This window comes from Pongo pygmaeus, chromosome X (assembly GCF_028885625.2).
Source record: "Pongo pygmaeus isolate AG05252 chromosome X, NHGRI_mPonPyg2-v2.0_pri, whole genome shotgun sequence".
In the NCBI taxonomy this organism is placed as follows: Eukaryota; Metazoa; Chordata; class Mammalia; order Primates; family Hominidae; genus Pongo; species Pongo pygmaeus.
In genome coordinates, this window is record NC_072396.2 from 100,033,234 (window position 1) to 100,043,878 (window position 10,645).

At 33.6% G+C, this 10,645-nt stretch overlaps 1 pseudogene; it reads right to left on the reverse strand.

Moving 5' to 3' along the window:
* LOC129024146 (zinc finger Ran-binding domain-containing protein 2-like) overlaps nucleotides 1–8,724 on the reverse strand; it is a 33,869-nt pseudogene extending 25,145 nt beyond the window's left edge.
* Between the last annotated feature and the right edge of the window lie 1,921 nt (nucleotides 8,725–10,645).

Sequence of the window (10,645 nt, forward strand, 5' to 3'; positions counted from 1 at the left end):
TTCACCATGTAAGAAGCAAGGAGAGGTAGGAAGATGACTGTAAAATTCAGCTTTTCCTTTTCAAATTTAATCCATAGCAAATTACTGAACTACACTGGAGTTTTGATATATATTTATCTGTTGTCTTTCAAATTTCACGTTATTATTAAAATGCCTCCAAATGGTTGCATTAAAATTTGATTCTAGTATATTAATTTTTAAAATGTAAGCCAGTTACTTGTTTTAGATCTTTTATTTTTTCCAGCCAGTGTGCCAGAAGAATGTATTAAAATTGCAATATATATTTCTCTTATATATATACTAAATATTGTCCATTCAAGGCACACTAAAATGTTAATTCATATTTATATTTTGTCTGATACATATAAAATTCACATTTTTAAAATAGAAAAGATGTGCATATTCAACAAATTGCTATGCCTAATGGTGAAATTTCTCCTTGCTGTGGTTTCATTTAAACAAACCTATAAAAAAAGCCCTTTTAATTTTGTAATAACAGCCTAAAATAAAGACTAAAGTAAAAACTAAAATGAAGAAAAATAAAATTTTTTTATATAACATAAAACTTACACACAAAACTATGTTTATTCAAAACCTTTTGAAATTTCTGAGACATTCTGCTCGGTAAATTTGCATCTGGGAACCTTCTTTTTATTCAAAATTCTCATAATGTTCTGCAAATACTAAATCAATTTACATCTGAATGAAATGTAAGTACCAAAGATGTATGTAATTGACATGACAGTTGAAGAAAATTGTATTCTAGCATATCCTAAAAATTAGGGGCTGTGATTTCAGAGAACTACCAATCCAATTGTATCTGAGTTCATTCTTTGTTGTGGAAATTTTGCAAGAAATGTTTATTTATAAACAGAAGCCTGTTTTTCAAATTACTGATGTAAATAAAAGATTGCTCAATTTATTATCCTTGGAAAATGTGATTAATTTTCGTAATACTCCTGGTGCAAGAATGCAAAATACTAAAAGGATTTCTATCAGTGACTTATTTGTTCACCAAGATGAGACTTGAGGGTTTTCACAGAGCTGTTCCTGCAATAATTATATCTTAACCAAATCAGCAGGAGTCTAACATGCCTACTCTTCCTATAAGGAGGATGTAGCAATTGAAATATCGATAGTTATACTTTCTTCCACAGTGTTCCCCAGATACTGGTCTATTTATATTTTAATTGTCATAAGAAAGTTTTATACAGTATGCTCCATCAGAAGTTGTATTTAAGTTCATAAAAATAATTGAATATGAGGCAATAAATAAAAGTGCTTTAGAACACTAGCCTAAGAATGAGACTGATCTGGGTTTTTAATCCTATTCGAGAACTCCCCATGCCTGTGAACTTGAGTAAGTTAACCCAAGTCTTATTTGGCTGAGTTAATCTCTCTTATTTTTCATTTCCCTCATCTCTAAAATGGGTATTAGAATTTCTGTGTCACTGGATGTGAGAATTACATAAAATAATGCATTCGATGTGCTTAGAACAATGCCTGCTACATAGTATATTCTTAATAGATATTATTGATATTTGCTACCTAACAAAAGCATATTAGTATGCAGTGTGACAGTGAAAAATGAGAATTATTGTATAAGAAAGATTGTTCTGTCAGATACTATTTCTGTGATCTTGAGCAACTTATTGAAATTTTATGTGCCTTAATTTTTTCACACATAAAATGCAAATAATAGTACCAATTATCTCATAGGGTTGTTGTGAGGATTTGAATGAGATAATTCATGTAAACTGTTTAACATAGTGGCTGAGACATAATTAACACTCAGTAATCTGTTCATGTGTGTGTGTTCGTGTGTGTGTTTAATTCTTAGTATCTTTCAGACTCCACCTAGCCTAATAACATGGAAAAATTCTCACTGTGACAAATCAAACTGTTAACAACATTTTTAAGAGAACTAAAAATGTGTGTACCTTATAGAGATCATTTTCTATGGAAAGTCTTCCAGCTAAAGTTTAATGAGTAGAAAGAGAACAAACAAAGAACAAGATCAAAGAGCAGTGACATTTGCCAGGTTCTAACATCTTTATTATTAGATCCCTTGGGATATATTTTAATAGTCCAATTTCACCTATAAGCTCAAATAATTTCTAATATCATTTTATTAAAAATGTACAAATGCATATATCTAGATGTAACCATAAACTTTTAAATATATGTACAAAACACCATAGCATCAAAGGCTCTGACAGAGATTTTCCACCAGAAACACCCTTTTATTCACACTAGTCTAAAAAAAAAAAAAAAAACCCAGTTCATCCATTCTTTAAAGCCTACATCAAAAACCAAATCCTCACTGAAGCCTTCCCAGATTCCATCACAAAAAAGTCACTTTTATAAATTTTCATGGCTCTTTCATTATTCATATTTTAATCACTCATAAAATCTAAAATCTGCCTCTTTCATTTTTTCTGTATTTGTGTGTTTCTCTTATTTCCCAATTTAGGCTATAATCTGATGGAAGGCCCAGACTGAGTATTTTTATTTATCTTACAAAGCATCTAGTCCAGTATCCTGGACATAATGAACACATTGATTATTTTGTATAATCATAAAACATAATAACTAGAAAATGTCAGAGGTAATCATATAAATCAAGAATTCTAATGATAATGTTATGGAAGATAAGAAACAAAACTAGCTATATTTTAAAATATCCATAAATATAAAAACTCAATTCAAGTATAATTCTACCTCTTATATAACAGAATCAGTTTCACTCTCCATTGGAAATTATGATATTTTGGGTTGAAATGTCTGCACACTTTGTTCTCTTCACTTTTTAATGCTTTCTCCAAAAATTCTTTCTTTTTCATTTTCACTGTTGACTACAATGATACAATTAGTATTTCCTATAGAGGCAACTTTCCTTTCCAGGTAGTCTTATCAATAGTTGTGAAAAGAAATTTTAATACACAGGCTTAAGTTTCAGCTTTGAAAGATAATGTTTTTCTCCATGTCAAGTAGCTCCAACACAAACCAAAAGCATATAAGAAAAATCTGCTTCAAGTCATAATGGAATAACTGAAACCACACTAGCCTCCTAACATAAACAAATAGAAAACTGACCAAAACGTATGAAACCATTTTTAGAAACTGATCAAACAGCAGCATAGGACTAGGATTCAAGAGACAAGGGAAACAAAAGAGATGATACCTATAATCACTTTGGCTCTACACCAGTGAGGTACTTTCCAGATCAGGATATAGAGAGGGAAAACCCAGGCAGAACATAGCTGAGATTCACTGATTTGAGGAGACAGAAATCAGGGAGTGGGAGATTGCTGAAGCTAAAAATTACAGAGCTCCATACTGGAAAAGAAGGGTATTCACAGAAAAGAACTATAAATATCTGCATAGGGATCTATGTGTGTTTGTTGCTGAACATTCTGCATAGAATGAAACAATATGAGGTGAGGCAAATAATGACTGAGGAGCCATAAGGTGGAGATTATACATTGAAGAGTTGCAATTAAGAGTCATGTCATTCAGTAGAGACCAAGGGAATGTCTTGCTCTAGTAGGGAGGCTAAATTAGCAGTAGAATAAAAGGCTATGCTAGAACCACTCTAGTAAGCTTAAAAGGAAAACTCAAAACGATCAGGATGTTGCACTAGTAACATAATTGCCTGCCATAAAATATAAAAGTGTTTTAAGACAACATAACAAAAGCTAGCACTCAACAAAGTAAAATCACCATGTCCTTGAAAAATAATAGACATGAAGAAGAAGAAAAATATGACCCATAAGCAGGAGAAAGACCAGTCAATAATGACAGAACCTGAAAACACAGACATGATGGGATAAACAACAGAAATTTTAAAATGGCGATTATAAATATGCTAAATGATAAAAGAGAATAAGAAACACCATTAAAAGAGAAATGGAAGATAGAAAAAGAACCAAATGGGACTTTAGAGATGAAAAACACAATATCTAAAATAAAGGTATATTGAATGGGCTTAAATAAAGACAACATAGGAGAAAAGCTCAATGAATTTGAAGACAAAGCAATAGAAACTTTTCAAATTGAAGCATGGAGAGGAAAAAAAAAAAACTGAAAAATCTGAACTGAGCCTTAGGGACACATGGAAAAATATTCAGCAACCAAACATACATGTAATTGGAACTTGCTTTGATATTTTTATAGAAAAGACCTGTCCAGAGGGACAAAGGTAAAAATAATGCCAGATTGTTGTTCAGAATATCTGCAATCCAGAAGACAATGAATAACATCATCACAGTGCTGAAAGATAGAACACTCTCCAACAAGAGTCTATATTCAGTGAAAAATATGATGATGAAATACTCTGTCAAAGAAAAATACGCTAAAAGAATTTGCAGCTATCAAATCTTTACTACCAAAATGTTAAAAGAAGTTCTTCAAGCAGAAGGAAATGATACCTGAAGGAAGTTTGTTTTCTGTAGCAAGGAATGAAGAGCTACAGCAATAACAAATGCATGGGTAAATGTAAAAGACTATTTTCTCATTTTAAATTTCTTTACAAGATAATTATTCAAAGTAAAAATAATATCAAACTATTGTGCCATTTATAATGTATGTTGAAGCAGGAAGCATAATCTTATAATAATCTTATGCGTTGTTATATAATAGTATTTGAAGGTAGACTATTAAAATGTAAATGTACATATCATATACTCTAGAGTAAAATATATGGGATATATTGAAAAAAACACAGTGGTAGTTTTAAACCCAACTATATCAATAATTGCATTAAAGGTAGTCTAAACACTCTAATTAAAAGGTAGTCAGAATTGATTTTTAAAAAGACCTAATGATATGACCTGAAACATGTACTTTAAAGATAAAAATATAGTTCCAATGTAAAAAAATGAAAAAGATAACATCATCCAAACATTATTCATAAAATGAATACAGTAGCTATATTAATATAGGCAAAGTAGATCAGGAAAAAAATATTGCCAGGTAAAAGAATAATATTTCCTAGTAATTATAAGTTAATTCATTTAGAGTATATAATAATCCTAAATGTATAATTACCTAGTTATAGAGCTTTAAATACACACAGAAAAACTGATATAACTGCATGGATAAATAGGCAAATCCTAAATTGTCATTGGAAATTTCAAAATTCATTTCTTTGTAATCAATAGAACAAGTAAAAAGAAAATAAGGATGACTATAGAAGACTTAAACAATACAACAAATCAACTTGACTGAACTAAAAATGTGTAGAATACCTACCCAACAAGAGAACACACATTTCTTTCAAGTACACATGAAATAGCCATAAATTGAGCCAGAAAACTTCAATTCATTACAAAGTAGTGAAATCATAGAGACAATGTTTTCTGACCATACTAGAATTAAATTATAGATCAACAGCAGAAATATATTCTCAGTCAACCCAACAGCAGATAGCTAAATTTTTATGGGCTTCACGTGTCAGAGGACAGAGCTGGAGACAAGCAGAGTGACTGGAAATTAGGAGTTAATCTTAAAAACAAGGAAATTGCAGAGAGAAAGAGCTAAAACTCTGCCCAAATCAAGAAATGACTGTAAAATTATCCATGTACAAAAGACAAGTTGGAGGGGCCAAACTGAAAAGAAGTACTCATGGAAGGCTTTAAGAATAAAGCAACAGTGTTTTGTACATATTTTGTTTTGAGAGTGGATATTCTTACCTTCTTTCTCATCTTAGAGGGAAATAATCCGAATATTAGCTGTAGATTTGTCCATAGTTGTCCTTTACAGCTTGAGGAAGTTCCCTTCTTTTTCTATTTTTTCATCATGAGCGGATATTGAGTTGTTGTTGTTTTATTGTATTTGTTTTGCTTTGTTTTTGTTTTGCCTGTTCTCAAATTGCCAACTTTTTCTCACCCACAGTATACAGTGGCTGATATCTCTGCTCCATTATTAAACAAAAAGTTAACTGTAAAACGGCCTCAGGCAGGTCCTTTAGGAGGATTCCAAAAGGAAGCATTGTTATTATAGGAGATGACAGCTTCATGTGTGTTATTTTGCCTCTGAAGGTCCTCCAGTGGGACAAGATATGGAGGTGTAAGTCAGAGATATTGGTGATCCTGACCTGATATAGACCTCAGCTAATATGTGTGTCTGTGTCTCAGTTTTTAACAAGAAAGTTTTACAAGTAAAAATAAAATTAAAACAAAAAAAAGCTTATATAATAAAGATATTAAAAGTATTTTGTATAGTTGTACGTTTTTATGTTTTAAGCAAAAGTATTATTACAAAAAAGTCAAACAGTTAAAAATGTATAAATTCATAAAGCAAAAGGGTTATAGTAAGCTAATGTTAATTTATTATTGAAGAAAGAGGATTTTTATAAATTTAGAGTAGCTTAAGAGTACAGTGTTTATGAAGTCTACAGTACTATACAGTAATGTCCCAGGCTTTTATGTTTACTCACCATTTACTCTGACTCACCCAGAACAACTTCTTGTCCTGCAGCTTCCATTTCTGGTAAATTTTCCTTATACAGATATACTATTTTTAATCTTTTATATTGTATTTTTATTATACCTTTACTATGTTTGCCATACTGAATACTGTAGGCAATTGTAGCAATACAATTGTAGTAGGCTATGCCATCTAGGTTTGTGAGAGCACACTCTATGATGTTCATACAGCAAGCAAATCACCTAAAGACACATTTCTTAGAGCATAGTCCCATCATTAAGGGACACATGTCTGTACATATAGAATAAAAAAATGCACACTAAATCTTACCTCACACCATACACAAAAATTAACATGAAATGGCTCATAGGGCTAAAGATAAAAGCTAAAGCTATAAATCTTTGGGAACGGGTAGATAAACCAAACATGGCCCCTAGACCACACGTGGCCTACTGTCGGTGTTGGCAGGCACTTAAGCTAAGGAATTTTTAAATATTTTTAAAAGAGAAGAGGAGAGGAAAATACACAACAGAGACCATATGTAAACCTCAAAGCCTAAAATATTTGTTATCTGGTCCTTCACAGAAAAATTTTTCTGACCAAATTACAGAAGGCAACAAAGGAGGACTTCTTTCCAACCTATAGATGGTCAAAGGGTTCATACATAATACACAAAAAGCACAAATCATAAATGAAAACATCAATAAAGTGTACATCACACAAATTAAAAACTAACTTCAGCTCTTTGAAATACTGTTATTAATATGAAAAAGCAAGTAATTGATTGGGAGAAAAGATTCACAATTCACATACCTGTTGTGGGACTTGTATTCAGAGTATCTAAATACTTCTTACAATTCAATAATTTACAAAGCACAACAAACTCATTGGGAAGAGTTTTGAGAAGACACTTCACAGTAGAAGATATGTGTGTGGACAATAAGCCCATGAAAAGATGTAAACCATCATTAGTCACTCAGGAAATGAAAATTAAATGTACAATGGTGAAATTTATCATGGCTAAGATTTTTTAAAGATTTAAAATGCCAAGTCATGGAGATGATGTGGTACAATCAAAACCCTTGTACCCTGCTGTTGGAGATGTAAAATGGTATATAACTTTGGAAAACTTTTGGTTGCTTGTGGCCAGGTTTAGAGAGAACAGACTAGAAAGGGAGCTTAAGGGAATATTTTGGGTTATGGAAATATTGTACATTTTTATTATTGTGATGGTTACACACATATACACATATGTCAAAACTCATTGAACTGTCATTTAAAATGGATATACCTTATTGTATATAAATTGTAACTCAATAATTCTTTTAACTTAAATGCATATGAGAAAAGTAAAGTAATATAGGTGAAATAAAGACAAAATTTCAGGGCCTTGTTTTAGGCCTACTTTCGAAGCGAGATATTTCCCTGAAACCTCTGCAGGACCCACAACAAGGGCTCCTCATTTACTCAGCCTGCCACTCTAAACTCCTCATGGTAGGAAGCACATGAGTAAAGGAGGTGGGAACTGGAGTGCACAAGCAGTGGAACTGGTGAGCCACTTCGGCACTGGCAGGCGCAAACTCTGTGTTGGCCCCGCCGCAGCATCCAGATGGTAGTGCCTGCAACCCCCACATCCCCAGAGGGCGTGTTACAGTGCTTTTTTAGCTCTGCCATCCAGGGACAGAATAAGCGTTCACAGCTCAGTGGGCCCTTTGCCTTTTCACGTGAGGTGGCTGTCCTCCGCCAGCAAGGGCAAAGAGCCAGTTTGACAGCCTTTTGTATCCACATTCGTGGCTCACCAGCTCTTGTCCAGCATCCAGGAAAAATGAGGTCACATGAACAAACTGAAGGATGGTAAATGCAGGGGATTTTATTGCCAATGAGAGTGGCTCTCAGTGGGAAGGGGAGCAGAAAAGGGGATAGGGAGGTAGGTAATCTGCCCCTAAAGTCCAACCATCTCCAGCCGTCAAGCTGTCCCTCTGAAGTTAAGCTGCTTCTCTCCAACATCCAGCCATAGTCCCTGACGTTCAGCTGCTTTTCCTCTCTTCTGGCTGAGTCTGGAGCTTTTATAGGCACAGGACTAGGGGTGGGACAGGCCATGGACAGTATAGGAAAAGGCAACATTCGAATAGGAAAACAAGGATAGAAGTTCTCACTTTGGGCTGTGGGTTTCAGGCTTTTTGGCTTGAAGATGGGGTTTTGTCGGGGACCCACCCTTTTCTGCCTAAACTTTCTTGGCCCCTTGTCCCTATCACCTTCAAAAGTAATATAGGAAATTCTCAAAGGAAACTCCATTAGCAAAAATTAAGTGAAGAAGCTGCCAGGAATATCTTCATAGAAATTTCTCAGGAAGAAGTCTAGAGGAAGCTGGTTCCTAAATAAAGGAGACACTGTTGACTGTCTAGTAGTTATTAATCCCTTATTACTTGGTGCTTAAACCACAATTTATTCACGAGTCTGATCTCTCTACCATGGACTCAGGGGTAATTCCTATTTTAATATAATCATAGTGATCTCTTAAATATGGCCAATGCTTGGTTTATAAGTGGGCATGTGATTCATTTTTGGCCAATGAGGCATAAACAGAGGTCTATTGGAGGTTTATGGTAAAGAAATTTTTCTTCTTATACAGACACAAAGAAGAAAAAATATCCCTCTTTTTCCATTGGGCATTGTCCTTTCTGGGCAGCCATCTTGTGGCCAAGAGGGAAAATAGCCCAAGGCCAATATTGTCACACTGAAGGTATCAGAGCAGAAAAATGGCAAAGAATCTGGATCCTTCATGATATTATTGAGTCAATTAAATGACCTACACAGGATACGCCTATTCTCAATTTCCTATAATGGGGGAAATAAATTTCTTCACTGTTTATACCACTTTTGTCTAGGCTTTTTGGGGATTGAAGAAGATGAAGACATTGCAACTAATAATGACACTGCTACTACAGCTTTAGGAAAGAACGCACTAAGGAATAACCAGGTAGCTCGGTGACCAGAACTATCCATACAGCAAACAACATTTCAAAAAAAACTTATTGACATCAAGTTAAGAATGGAAGATTAACTACTATAAAGATCTAGAGTAGACTAAACCTAAATAGGCTCCATTTGACAAAAACACAGCTTAAATGAAAAGAAAAACAATACTTTATGTTAAGTATTTGTGCACCCAGGCTGAGATAGAAAATTGAGATAATTATAAAAACAATTTTCCTTTTCTTGAATTACTTGGGCCTTTCTTGAAAAATCTGTGAGTTGCATTTCAGTACATTTTGAGAGCAAAAATAAGGGTACATGTGAAATGCATACATTAATGAAATTATTTTTATGTGAAATGGATTTCTCAATTATAAGTGCTACATTTAACTTCCTAAGGTATTTAAATGAACTTATTCGGTCACTTGATTTTGCATATGTAGACAGAGATATAAAGTTTCAGCTTTAATTATAAGTAATACAAACAACATGGACCTCCTCTAGCACTTGTAAAATTTAGCTGTGCTAAATAATGATAATCCTTACTATGTTTCAAATACTCCCTGAGGTACATATACAGTAACATTATTCTATCTGCTTTGCAGGGAGAGTAAACAGAGAAGGTCACAAAAAAAGAACAATTAAGTGACTCACCCTAGATTATTTAACAGAAATGACCAGATGGAATTGGGAACAGAATTAGAATCAGAATTCAGTCACGGATTGATCTTCAGCCTTTTAACAAGAATACCAAACTTCATACTTTCCAGAAAAGAAAGAAATGACAACATGCAATACTTTGAAAAGCAGGGTTAGTTTATTTGCAACTGTGAAAAATACATCAGTTTGTTTTCCAACATACATCTCCAAAGCAAAGAAAATGAGGCCAGATAAGCAGGAGGGCATTGTACTTCTTCAGTTGCAGGAAATAAACTGGTTGAATATCAGCCTTTGAATATTGAAGTGTTCCCTGAACAATACATTAAAAAAGAAGAAAGTAAGGTATTCTAATCAATGAGATAAGTAAGCAGCTGAGACAAGGAAGAATTACAATTCATAATTAAACAATTGCATTGACTTATTTATGTGGGACATATGGCAAACTAATTTTATTTGCAGAAACGGATGAAGAAGATGATACAGAGCCACACTGCAGGACTATTTTGATAAAGAAGGAAAAAAGCGGCCAGACACGGTAGGTCACGCCTGTAATCCCAGCACTTTGAGAGGCCGAGGCCGG